Here is a 14573-nt window from a genome sequence, read left to right as displayed (position 1 = left end):
TTTCCTGCATAGCATTAGAATCAGTGGAAACACGTTGTAAAATGTGATATACATGAAATTTCAAATGAACAAGCAAGGTCACTTCCATCCCATATGCGAGCTCAAATGGGCTTTTTCCGATTGAATCTTTCTTGGTATTTCTATCGACCCATAGAGCATATTTAATATGACTAGCCCATCTCCTTTTATTCCCACCAAAGGTCTTCTTTATGATTTTCATTAAGTTCTTGTTACTAGACATGGAAAGACCATTCCCTCGAAGATAGTAATTTGAAAATGAGACAAGAAAATACCATAGTAAAAAAAAAAAAAAGATATTCTCACAGACCTAAATGCCTTGGCATTATTTGTCGTGATCTTCAAAGGGACACCGAAATTAGTGATAATATTGTCTTCAAGGAATCTAACCATTACCTCGTCAATTTCCTTCTTGGTGGATATGGCCTCAACCCACCTAGTGAAATAATCGATAGCAATCAAAATCCAATGATTGTTACTCGATTTCTCCTTAAATTCACCAATAAAATCAAGGCCCTATTGTTGGAATGGTACCTCTACTACTATTGATTCCAGAGGTAAAGCCACCAACTTTTGCTTCCCTATGAAGAATTGGTATGACTTACACAATCTAATGAATTTATGAACATCGATAAAAATGGATGGCAACACCCCTAAGGATCTTATGCATGGATTTTCTAGCTACAAGATGGCCACTGCATAGTCCTTGATGAAATTCCTTGATCGAGGCCTAGGCTTCCTCCGAATTAACTCGCCTTAATATAAGCCCATAGGGATTCCTCCATCTCAATCCTTGATCGATGTAACAATACTTTGAGGGTTTTAACCTCAGGGATCTGCATTTGTGCTCAAGAAGGTGTCAACGAATGCTCAAGTGTCGAAGACAATAAATTATATCCTAGTACCATTCAATATGCACCAACTCTTGAGTGATTGCATTGATCATCACACAACCTTCAACTTTTAGAACGAGGGCTTCTTCATTTCCTTCAACGATGAGCTTAGCTAGTCCTTGACCCTTAATCGCTTTAATGGGCCTAATCTCTAAATCGTACTCTTGGATCTTAGCTAGCCACTTTCCTCTTGTTCCCAAACAATCCTATTGTGATAAGATATCCTTTACTGCAGGATGGGGAATGAATGCCACTATCCTTGAATATCCCACGTAAGTACAGAAGTGTTTTAATGATTTAACCAATGTGTAGGCTTGCTTTTCCATTATAGCATAACCAAGCTCAACATCCTTGACCATCTTTCTCATGAATGCTATGAACTTCTCATATCCTTTATCACTCTTTTGAAGGATTCCAACGTGGTGTCATTTGAGGCAAATGAAAAAATGATAAATTCCTTGCCATAATTTGGAGTCTCACCAAAACTGGAGCATGGATGATAGCATCTTTAATATTCTGAAATGCAATATTACTTGTGTCATCCCACTTGTAAGTGGCATTCTTTTTTAGCAACTTGTTCAGAGGTTTTGTAACTTCAACAATATTAGGCATAAACCTCCTAATAAAGTTAACTTTTCCAAAGAACTATTGAAGCTCCTTCATGTTCCTTGAAGGATGAATTTGTTGGATGGACCGAACTCTCTTGGGGTCTACTCTAACTCCTTTAAACACCATATGATTGAGTAGCTTCCCTTCAGTTACCCCCAACACACTATTTAGGATTCAATGAGATCCAGTATTTTCTACATCTCTCGAAGACTTGTCTTCAATGACTAATGTAATCTTTGCAGTTCTTCAAGAATACAGTGAGGTCATCCTGGTATACATCTATGATCGTTTTGATAATGTCTCGGAAGGCATAATCCATTGCCCTACGAAATGTGGCACTGGCATTCTACAACCCCAAAGGAAATCTAATATATTAAAAATGTTCCCCATAGAGTTGTGAATACAATCTTAGACATATCCTCCTCTTTCACTAAGACTTGGTTATACCCTAAGAAGCCATCAAGTAAGGACATCATCTCAGATCCGACTATCCATTGCAACATCTCTACCTTCGGTAAAGGATAATTACCCTTCATAGAGGCTGCATTCAAGTTTCAAAAATCAACACACATGCAGATTTGACTAGTCTTCTTTCTAACCACAATCGGGTTTGAAACCAAGTGTATGTCTTAGAAGGGCAAGGATTCCTACTCTGAGCTTCTTCTCAAGCTCTTGCTTAACCAGAGGTGCTAATTGTTGACTTTTCATGATCTTCTACTCTGATAAGTACTTTCCAATGATTTCTTAATTAATCCTTCTTGTGTCACATTCATCATTAAGCAATTATACATAGAAAATCTCAACAATAAAACAATAATGATAATATGATCATGAAGAGACATCCAAACAGAAGAGACACAAAATTTTACCCTGGGAAAGCCCTTACTAGGGTAACTAGGGAAAAACCTAGCAACCTTTTTCTTAGGAGAATTGTTCATTTAAACAAGAGATACAATATGATTTTGTAGTCAAATTAGGTCAAACAAGACTAGCAACTAGCATAGGTCAAACCTAGTCAAATTGTCCAAATATAGCTTAAGTCAACCTATGGTCAATCGCCCAGACACGAGCCGAATTTTGGCCTCTTGTCGCTGCTCCAAAACCTCAGTCTGCTACCCAAAACTCGGTTTTTTGCCTAGAGACTCGGTCTGCTACCCAAAAACTCGGTTGCCACAGAAGAATTTCTTCCTAGACTCCTTCACATGTGTGATCCAAAGATTAGATGTTTCTTGATATGATCCAAATATGTTTTTGTTCTTGAAGTGACGAGGTCAAGTGGCAATATATAGTGATTGGGGTGCCCGAATAGGTGTGTCTTTTCACTGAGTCAACTTGTACTTTTTGGAGGCCCTATTACCCACCACCTATGGGTAGTATCCATAGGAGAAATTTTTTCTCCTAGATGGTCCTCAACCGGTAGCCAACAACCCCTTGCAGCCACTAGATAGCTTGATGTGCCACTATCTCTGCCACCTAAGCCAGCCATGTGGTCCCTCGCCCATCTGTCATGATCGTATGTTTGAAGGTGGGCCTCCCGACCCCAAAGGTATGGCTTTTCATTGGTGAAGTTGAGTAATTGTTGAAAAATGTAGTAAAAATTTCTCAATTTGATTTTGCCTTGATTAAATTGAGAAAAATCGAATTTCCACATCAACAAACAACTTGGATGCAGTTAACTTGTGTGACATGGCTTATGTCACCTAGTTTACTCAGTAAATTCGAGTTGGAGGAGTTAGAGTTCAGTTAAGCATGTTTGATTGCTAATTTGTAGCAATCAAAGTCAATTATCTCAAGTTGTTTTCAGTTAAACTAGTTCCAACTGTTGGAGGAACTAGTGGAAGGTCAGTTGTGCAGTGGGACTTCAGTGAAACTCAGTGATCATCCAATTAACTAATCAATCAGCCCAAAATAGCTAATGCATGCAGAGAATTCGAGTTACCCAGTTGAGGTGGAGATTCCAAGGCAGTGTAACATCAGTTGTAGACTATTCTAAAGTGTACAGGTGTTGCATGCAACCTGATGATCAACCTGAGGAATTGTGCAATCCATTTTGGAGAAATTCCTAAATAATAGGGGCCTAATTTCTCAAGGAATTGCACAAGGAAATAGGGGCTCAAGCAAAGGCAGAAATTGACTAAGTCTGGGTCAGAGCTTCTCAGTGAGCAGAGAGATAGGTTATGCACTTGCAGGTTGTGCTCAGTTGAGCAAAGCAATTGTAATACATCTCTATTCATCAGATTAATGCAAGAAGGCATTGGGGTTTTTAGCATATTGCTTTCCCCGGGAAAAATAATGTGTACATGTGTGTTATTTATTATTGCATGTCTGAAATTTTTGTTCTAGATTGTGAATTACTTTCCGCAGAGTAGTAGAGTAGGTTTGTGTCTTGTGATTTTGATTAAAACTTCATGAGAAGTTGCAAATCTACATCATAATTTCTACATGGTATCAGAGCAAGATTCACATTAGAGCAGGAATTTCGAAGTTGTTTCTCAGGAGGTTCGAATTTGGAGTTCAGTGCAGTAGGATCTCTTCAGAGTTGAGAAGATGACCTTCAATGGACTAAGGCTAGAGTATGCCTTGGAAGGCACCTCTAATTTTGTTGCATGGAAGGATCACATGGAGGCAGTATTGGATGACAATGGATTGCTAGAATACATCAAGACAGATGTTGCAAAACCACCGGAATTTGATGCCCAAAACCTTGCTCAATGGAAGAAAGATGTAGCCAAGGCGAGGAGAATAATCTTGGAGGGAGTACGGGATCACATTGTCTCAAATCTCCACGGAAAAGAAACTTCGTTCGCAATGTGGAAAGCACTGACAAAATTGTTCGAGAATAATAGTGACCATAGGAAGTTGGCGCTCAAGGATAAACTTCGAAGTATCAAGATGCAGAAGAATGACACTATTCCGCAGTATTTGAGCAAGTTCACACAATGTCGTGATGAACTTGGCGGGGTTGGTGTTAATATTCCTGAAGAAGACTTGGTAAGCCTAACCCTTCTAGGCCTTCCCAAGAGCTAGCATAGCTATCAAGATTCGGTGAATGGGAGGGAGAAACTACCGAATTGGGAGCGCTTATGGTCTGATTTGGTACAAGAGGAAATAAGGCAAAATACCAGAGATGAGACTTCATCCAAGGGAGAGATGAAGAAAACTTTGCATTGGCTGGAAAGGCAAAGAAGGGAAAAGGGAAGAAATCTCAATCCAAACCAGAATCCAGTCAAGGGGGAAAGAAGAAAGATTTGTCCAAAATTAAATGCTTCGATTGTCATGAATTTGGGAACTATGCTACAAAGTGTCCACACAAAAAGGCAAGCAAGTGAAGCCTTGGCTTCACAGTTTGAGCTTGACTTTACCCTTATCGCATGCATGGCCAACACAATGATGGGGAGTGTGTGGTACTTGGACTCAGGTGCATCGTTCCACATGACAGGGTGTAGATACTTTTTCAGTGACCTGGAAGAAAAATATTTACAAATGCACATCAAGATGGGGGACGACGAAAGGTATAGCGCGACTGGGATTGGTACAGTCACCTTTCAGAGGGAGTCGAGCTCCCCCCTCAGGCTCAAGGATGTCATGTTCATTCCAAGCCTAAAGAAAAATATCGTCTTTGTTGCAGTTTTGGAAGACCGTGGTTATGATGTGATCTTCAGCAAAGGAAAGGCATTCCTGAGACACATAGCCACGGGACAGGTGAAGCAAATTGGGGTTCATGTGAAGAACCTGTATAAGCTAGATGTGGAAGATTGTGTTGCATTAAGCACTAAGGCGAAGAAAGTGCAGAGTCACGATGTCAGCGAACTTTGGCACAGAAGACTTGGCCATTTGCATCAGGGCGCCTTGAAGATTATACAGCAAAAAACAACAGGCCTCCCCAAAGGAGCACTTGCACAGCATGATATATGAAAAGGATGTACTTTGGGGAAGTACACAAAATCCACATTCCATGATCGAGACAGTAAAGCACGTGCAATCTTGGAAAGGATCCACTTTGATGTCTATGGACCTTTCTCGACAGCCTTCACTACCAGACAAATATTTTGTCATTTTTATTGATGACTTCTCAAAGAAGTGTTGGATCTTGTTCATGCAGAAAAAAGACGAGACATTCTCCAAGTTTGTAGAATTCAAGGCACTGGTTGAGAAAGAATCCGACAAGAAAGTGAAGATTCTCAGGAGCGATAATGGAGGTGAGTACGTGTCGAATGAATTAAAAAAAAAATTGTGCAAAAGAAGGCATTCGACGAGAGCTGACAACACCCCACAACCCACAACAAAATGGGGTCGCTGAGAGAAAGAGTCGTAGCATTGTGGGAGCAGCGAGGGCGATGTTACATGATCAAGGCCTACCCCTACACTTGTGGGCTGAGGCATGCAACACAACAGTGTATTTGCAGAACCGAAGTCCTCATTAGATTCTTGGCATGATTACACCAGAGGAGGTTTTCTCGGGAAGGAAGTTGGATGTGTCACACTTTAGAATTTTTGGAGCCTCTGTTTATTGCCATGTCTCCAAAGAATCAAGGAAGAAGCTAGAGCCGACAACAGAATTGGGGGTATTTGTGGGTTACACAGAAACTCCCCACAACTACCGTGTGTACTTGCCATCCCTCAGAATGACATTTGTGCGAAAGGATGTAAAGTTTGATGAGGAGAAAACGATGCGGTGCTCTCTTGAGAGGGAGCTTCAGATCCCACCAGAAGAGGAGCTTTTAGCTCCAAAGGAGGAACCTCAAGAAGTTGTGGAGCAGCCACAAATTGAGGAGCAAAGAGTGGAGACAACCACTCAAGCAGAACCATCCAAAGAAGGCAGAAAAAGAACTAGGGAAGCTGAAAGACTTGTGCAGGATGCGAGGGAGAATGTGGGTGCTCCTTCAAATCAGTGCAGACAGAGAAGGTCACCTGATTGGTACACTGGCTACATGGCTCTAATAACTAAGTTTGTAGAGAATGAGCCATCCTCTTTCGAGGAAGCAGTAGAGCAACCTGTATGGGTTGATGCAATGGTGGAGGAATACAAATCCATTGTAAAGAATAGTGTTTGGGAAGTGGTCCCAAGACCAACAGATAAATCAATTGTGGGTTCGAGATGGATCTTCAAGGTAAAGCATGCAACAGACAGAAGCATAGAGAAGTATAAGGCCATATTTGTGGCCAAGGGGTACTCTCAAGTTGAAGGGATTGACTATGAGGAGACCTTTGCTCCTATAGCAAGGTACTCATCCATTAGATCAATTCTTGCTCTGGTTGTGCAGATGGGGTGGAAGATCCACCAGATGGATGTAAAAACAACATTTCTCAATGGAGTTATTGAGGAGGAGGTGTACATCGAGCAACCAGAAGGTTTTGAGACATTTGATCGAGAGTCTCATGTGTGCAGACTCAAGCGAGCATTGTACGGTCTCAAACAAGCACCCCGTGCTTGGTACACCAAGATCGATAACTATCTCACCGGTTTGGGCTTCACCAAAAGTGAAGCGGATGCAAACCTCTATCACATCTTGGTAGAAGGTAAATTGCTTATTATTGTCTTATATGTTGATGATTTGATTTTAACTGGTGATGAGCAACTGATCAGATCTTGCAAGGAGGACCTTGCAAGGGAGTTTGAAATGAAGGACATGGGTCTCATGCACTACTTCCTCGGGTTGGAAGTATGGCAAGGCGATGGGGAATTGTTTGTCTCTCAAGGCAAGTATGCAAATGAGATACTACAGAGGTTCCGCATGGAGAGTTGCAAACCCATGGAGACACCTCTAGTGACCAATTGGAGGAAGGAGGATGCCACTTCAGGTGAAGAAGTGGATGCTACCATTTATCGGCAACTAGTGGGTTCATTGATGTATCTTGTGAACACATGACCAGATATGTGTTATGCAGTCAACCAGCTGAGCCAAGCTATGGTTAGGTCAACCAAATTATTTTGGAAGGCAGCTAAGCATGTTTTACGGTACCTCAGAGGAACTACCCAATTTGGACTATGGTACAAATGGACAAAGGGAGTGAAGATGTGTGGCTTCACAGATGCAAATTGGGCAAGGATTCAATCAGATCGAAAGAGTCCATTAGGTGGAATTTCAGTGTTGGGTCCGTAGCATTTTCCTGGTATAGTAGGAAGCAAAGATTTGTGGCGCTCAACTCAGTAGAAGCAAAATACATGGCTGCAAGTCAAGCAGAATGTGAGGCAATCTAGATGTGAAAGATACTTGTTGGATTGTTTGGTAAGATGATGGATCCAACTGTTATCTAATGTGATAGTCAGAGTTTCATCAAGCTCTTTGAGAATTTTGTCTTTCACGATTGATCCAAGTATATAGATATCAGGTATCACCATTTACGGGATTGTGTTCAGAGGCGAATAATGTTGCTTCAGTACATTTTGGAAAAGGAACAAGACGCTGACATTTTGACAAAGGCCTTGTCAAGAGGGAAGTTCAAGTTCCACAAGTGAAGGATAGGGGTGGTTGATAATCCCTTTCTTGCTAAGAGGGAGTGTTGAAAAATGCAGCAAGAAATTCTCAATTTGATTTAGGCTTGATTAAATTGAGAAAATTTGAATTTCCACATTAGCAAAAAACTTGGATACAGTTAACTTGTCAATCAAAGTCAGTTATCTCAAGTTGTTTTCAGTTAAACTAGTTCCAACTATTGGAAGAACTACTGGAAGGTCAGTTGTGCAGTGGGACTTCAGTGAAACTCAATGATCATCCAGTTAACTGATCAATCAGCCCAAAATAGCTAGTGCATGCAGAGAATTTGAGTTACCCAATTGAGGTGGAGATTCCAAGGTAGTGTAACATCAGTTGTAGACTATTCCGGAGTGTACAGGTGTTGCATGCAACCTAATGATCAACTTGAGGAATTGCGCAATCCATTTTGGAGAAATTCCTAAATAATAGGGGCCTAATTTCTCAAGGAATTGCACAAGGAAATAGGGGCTCAAGCAGAGGCAAAAATTGACTAAGTCTGGGTCAAAGCTTCTCAGTGAGCAAAGAGATAGGTTGTGCTCAGTTGAGCAAAGCAATTGTAATACATCTCTATTCATCAGATTAATGCAAGCAGGCATTGGGGTTTTTAGCAAATTGCTTTCCCCAGGAAAAATATTGTGTTCATGTGTGTTATTTCTTATTGCATGTCTAAAATTTTTGTTCTAGATTGTGAATTACTTTCCGCAGAGCAATAGAGTAGGTTTGTGTCTTGTGATTTTGATTAAAAATTCATGAGCAGTTGCAAATCTACACCATAATTTCTACAGTAATTTTGTTTATTTATCATGGACACTTTTGGGCATGGATTGGTGGGGGGATTCAATGGAAAGAGTGGGCTAGGTTTGTGCTCTTGTCTCCTCTGCCTGATGTGGTGGCTAGCCTTGTATCCTAGTCCTGTGGGATCTCTTTTACTGGCTATTAGCTTTAGGGTTGGCACTACATGGGAAATCCCGATTATGGTTGCGTAGTCCCTCTTCCCGACACCATATACATCACTCCCATCTGTTCATTTTAACCCCATTTATCACTTTTCCCATCTGAGTCCACATTTGTCTACTGGGTCCACAAAGCGTTTCCCTCCCCCTCCCTTTGTCCACACTTTGGGTCGGGCCTAGAACAATGCCCCGAATGTTGATGCAAGTGAAAAGAAGAGAAAAAACATAATTTGGCCACCCTCAATAGGAAATGTACCACAAAACGCAAAAGATGGTCGGGACATACAAATTTAGCACGTGAGCAAAAGCCAAACATGAGCTCTACCCCTTATTTATGGCCATAACCTTGGTTCCTATGGGCCCTAGATGAACCCCCTCCACATTTAGGAACCCATGAGTGTCCCAACCCTTGGTGGGCAACGAAATGCCCCACCTTAAAAGGGGGTAGCTACTTTTATATCCTATACATCATGCTCTCATCCCCTGAAGCCTCGAGCAGTTATGAAGAAAAATCAATCAAAGGCAAAAGGCATATGAAGGGTGGAAAAACAAAGGTCGAGGTAACTCACGTACCGCAATTTCTTCCCTCCTACACTCATATACCCAAGTGTGGGCTTTCCCCTTTATAGCTACCTTTGTACCATGACATGTGGCCTAGATCCTTCCCATGATCCCCACTCCATTCCATCACTGTATCACATGCCACCTACCCATTCATGGATGTACCATGGACATGTCACCCCCTTTAAAGGCTGAAACCACCTAATAGGGTCCTTGGTTAACCCCCTATTGAGCTTGGAGACCCCTGTATGTGCCAAAGGCCACTATGGAAGGGCATGCCACCATGAATGGCCCACTTGATTCCATTTTTTGTAAGCTCTTTTACTTGATTATTCTAATGATTTGTTGTATTGGAAGGCTAGGGGACGCATTGGATTTTATGCAGGTGGGTCTCCATTTAGGGTTTGGTCTCCCCATACAGGGTCCAAGCCTTCCAAAGGGCCACATTAACACTTGTAGGGTGAGCGTAGAGAGCCATGGGCCTCCACCATAGTAGACAACACTTCATGGATCCCTAGCACCATTCAGTGATTTCTCATGTTCCACCTTTTTGATGAGGATGATGCACCTGGTTCACCATGCCCAGTAGCCTCTACACTTGCACCATACACTTGGCAAACGTTCCAGGATCCAGATGAGGATGTGTCTCACTGCAGGAGACAAATGGAGGGCTTATGTCACCATCCTAGCCCTTATAGGTGGTTTACAGGCATTATCAATCCACTTATAGATCCATGAGGATATCATATTGCCCCCACACCCACTTGGGGCACCACATATGACTTGCTTGGATGTCAAGGGGCCAACCCCTTGTCCACTATGTTTGGAGTCCATTCTTTCACCATGGCACACTTTGGACTTCATCAGGCCTTCTCAATGGCCCAACGACTCATTATGATGATTATTCTGCCCTCTTGAAAGGCTTATTTTAAGTTATTGAACTATCTTGTTGGGCTTGTCACCAAAGGATGTTATTATTGCACATTATTTTATTATTTGGGGCTTAATTAGGCCTAATTAGGCAAATCGAACTCCTTAGAGATTATATAAATTGATGAGAGGCTCATTCATTCCTCTCATCATCACTTGGATTGGATTAGTATCTCTTGAGAGATTTTCGCACTTTTTGCTGGGATAAACATTTTGGAGCTTTCTTGATGCACTATGATGTTTGGATTTTCGCTATTGTCTTTGGAGCTTCTTTCTAATGTGAAATTGATAAATGGTTATACTATCTTTCTCATGTAATTCGAATTTTGATGTTATTCTTGTTATCTTACTAGTCAAATGCATGTATCTTCTTATCATTATTCTTGTATGGGTTAATGTAATGCAAAATTCTTCTGGGACCTTGAATAAGTGATTAAATGCATGCGTTGATCTTTGAGGGATTGGGTGAATGTTCCTAGAGGCACCTCTTAGGTTGAAGACCTCGAAACTTTGTCTCCTTCGCAAATTTGAAGTATAAATCCCTATTGACCTAGTTGTTGCCCTTGGAGAGGCTAGCGAAGATCAATTAGGGCTCCTTAGCTCACAAAATTCTCGATCTATGTGTATCTTAACTCCACTAAGCCCAATCAATAAGGCACTAATCCTCATATCCCTTTGGTGGTCAAATTTACCTCTCTTTTCTTTACTTTTCCAAATTCTTGGCCTAACCCTAGAGGGTCACCTAGGGCATCAAACAAAATTCATTCTAGCCATTCAAATCCCTTCAAATTTGGCCCATAACTGTGTTGAGCAAGGTCACTTGGGAGCGGGAGTGGGAGCGACATTTGCAGAAGCTCCCGGTTTGGGAGCGATTCCGGGAGTGTTTTTTTTTTATATAATATATATATATATATATATATTTTCATGCATATATGTCAACCAAAGCATGTAGAATGATGACTTAGATATAAAAAGCATAACAAACATAGATTGAACCATATAACCATAATCATCTAGAAGTTATAATCTTCATCAACCACATCCACAAGTTAGTAACATACAACATATTGAGTCTCATGATTCATCAATCTTAAAGTTTCAAGCTTTCAAAATTCAATATATAACATTTATCATAATTGATCACCAAAGTTGTACTTGTAAGCTAAGTGTAACCATTACAACAAAGAATATCTAACATGAAATGAAATGAAATGAAACAACTTTCAACTTTCATGAAGCATCATATTCATAATTCATTACCAATGAGTTATAATTGCCAACTTCAAACTTCAAACTTAAATTGTCATATATTGTTTACAAAAAATATCATAATAAATATGAAAGAGTCAACAGTTATTAAAACTACTAGAAACTAGAAAAGACAAGTAAATCTATCATCTACAGCTTCCTCTTGCCACCACGAGAAATGTCTAATTTCTGAGCAGGTCATGGTGGTCTTCTAGGAGTCTCCTCCCACACAGTCCCACGACCAGAACCAGAAGGCACATGCCCTCCACGTGAGGATGTACATGGAGGTGGAGGCGGCAGCAACAAAGGAACAAGAATTGAAACTCGAGCACTGGCACTACTACTGGATGGTGGGGGTGGCATGGTTATTGTTGCTTCATCTTCATCTCTCATAAGTTTTGCTTCCAGTTCTTCAAGACGTATAGTGCCATCCCCCAAATTATTGTCCTCTGGGTGGTTGTCCCAAATTTTATATGTTGGATCCTCATAAGCCCGATCACAATAATGACTCAACAACCTCAAGTTGTAGTGCACATAAACCAAGCTTTCTGCCCGGTTTTCATTGAGTCTGTTTCTTCTCACATTATGTATGAAGTTGTAGGTGCTCCAACACCTCTCTGCAGAAGAAGTATTTACAACCTATGAGAGAAAAAAAATTTGCCAATTCTGGCAAAAGTCCCATGCCGCCATATGCTTCCCACCATGTGAGAGCATCAAATTTGTCTCTATCTTCCATTGCATGTAAAGAACCAAACAAACCAGTGCAACTAAAGTATCTGCCTAATTCAAGATGCAGATTAGCACACTCCTCCTTGTTAGGTACCAACTTGTCTAATGCTTGCATATATCTTGTAGATACCTCTGAATCGGTGTGGGGTTTAACCCTAACCCCACCCGCAGGTGTAGGTTGGCCCAACCAAGATGGAGAGTAGTATTTTGGCATAAATATACGCCAAGGCATGTAGTGGAACATTAAGTTTATTCCACCGTGTACACACAAAATTGTGACTCAGTGTATACAAGTTGGGATCATCTTTCTGAACAATATCATTTATTTGCCCCAACATGGTATCCATCTGCTCATACACCTCCCCAATCACTGGTTTATCTGTATCTACAAAATGAATCATGTTATAAATGGGCTTGGTGAATTCCAATACTTGCCTCACATGTGCCCAAAATAGACCATCAAGAACGGTGTCCTCCACTTGTTTAAGACCTTGCTTATCAGTGGCATTTGTAACCCTTTCCTTTAATACCTGCCAGTGTGGACTTGATACCATGCTAGCCAGTGACTCTCTTACCTTCAAAAGGCGTCTGAAGGTGAGGTAATAGCTAGCAAATCTAGTCTTCGCAATCTTCAACAACTACAATCTTGAGTGACTGCGGAAAAGCCCATGGGTATTGCTATGATTTGTAATAAATTTTATCATTTGTTTGCCTCTCTTGTATAAATCACCAATCCATTTGTATTGTTGGTTTTTGTTCTTAATAATATCATGCATCAAAAGGTTCATTGTGTGAACCAAACACCCAGACCAAAATATGTTGGGGTATTTATCCTCAATAATTGCTCCTGCTACCTTACAATTAGCAGCATTATCAGTGATGACTTGGATGACATTATATGTCCCAAAACGTTCAATTGTTTCAAGTACTAGTTCTAAAATGTTGATTCTGGTCTTGAACTTCTTTGAGTAATCATATGCTAAAAGAAAGATGACACCACTAACAGACACAGCAAGAACACTTATCAATGGCTTGCCCTTTACATTTGTCCATCCATCAGATACAAAGGACACCCCATGCTCAGTCCAAGAATTTGTCATTCTACTCAAAGAATGTGATATTTTTGCTTTTTCATGATCGAGTCCAACAGTTCTAGCCTTGTCATAGCCAAGGCTCGTGTATCCTTTAGGGGCATCATTTATGGCAGAAACCATTTCATGCCAATAAGGTGAGCGAAGAACATTGAATGGTATCCCACATGCATAGAGAAACCGGTAAATTTTTTACTCCACATCATTCCTACACACTTCGTCAAGGAAATCGGATATGGTTCTATGCCTTAAAGAGTTGTTTGGTCCTGTGCCTCCATATCCACTGCCATGGGAGGATGTTGAAGGAGCTCTTTGTGCAAACTCTCTCTTGCTCCTCTTGCTCTCAATGGATGAAGTGAATAATGGGGAGGGAGGAGGGTCTATTTAAGCTTTTCCCCCTCCCCTTTCCCTCCCTTTCCTCCCTACCCTTTCCCTCCCTTTCCTCTCTCCTCGTCCGCCGTCGGTAGTCGCCCTCCCTCTCGACCGCGCATCTTCTTTGGACGGGAGAGTTTTTTCAGAGGGGCAAGCGGTCGGGAGCGATCGCTCCCTGACCCCCGACCGCTCCCCTAAACGCTCCAGAAAAAACAGGGAGCGGTTTTTTTTTGTCGGGACCGATTTCGGGAGCGAGCTCCCAAATAGCTCCGGCCTGGAGCGCGAATTAAGAGCGGGGATGTGAAAGGGGGGTGCTCCCCCGCAAAGGTTTGCTCTAGAGTTCCTCCAAATTTGAGGCAAATGCAACAGAGGAATCCTGAGATATAGCAAGCCCTAGCCACAAGACCAAATCTTGCCCTAGGTTGACTTGGGTTAGTGTCCTCATTTGGATCATTGCACTCAAACCTAAAAAGAAAATTAGCCCTTTGATCCTATTCTCCTCCCCAATTAGGTCAAGTCCCTCCTTGGTTGATCAACTTCGTACCCTTGACCTAGTCTGGGACCACTTGGGTTCTTTGTTGTCCCACAACTCTACAACTCAAATTCCACAAGGATCACATCGAATACATTTCTCCATAAGGATCCTTAAGTCTAGAGAGCCCCTTGTCAAGGCATACCCTCTAAACCTAG

At 41.4% G+C, this 14573-nt stretch overlaps 1 protein-coding gene across 1 annotated transcript in view; it reads right to left on the bottom strand.

Annotated features, from left to right (window-relative positions):
• The window catches only part of LOC149203868 (wiskott-aldrich syndrome family protein, putative (DUF1118)), a 131686-nt gene that overhangs the window by 48763 nt on the left and 68350 nt on the right, over nucleotides 1-14573 (bottom strand). The gene's annotated exons all lie outside the window — the stretch shown is intronic.

This window comes from Pinus tabuliformis, chromosome 2_1 (assembly GCF_031772625.1).
Source record: "Pinus tabuliformis cultivar Carrire ecotype Pingquan chromosome 2_1, CPIR1, whole genome shotgun sequence".
NCBI classification, from domain to species: Eukaryota; Viridiplantae; Streptophyta; class Pinopsida; order Pinales; family Pinaceae; genus Pinus; species Pinus tabuliformis.
This window is presented reverse-complemented; position numbering and strand designations above follow the sequence as displayed.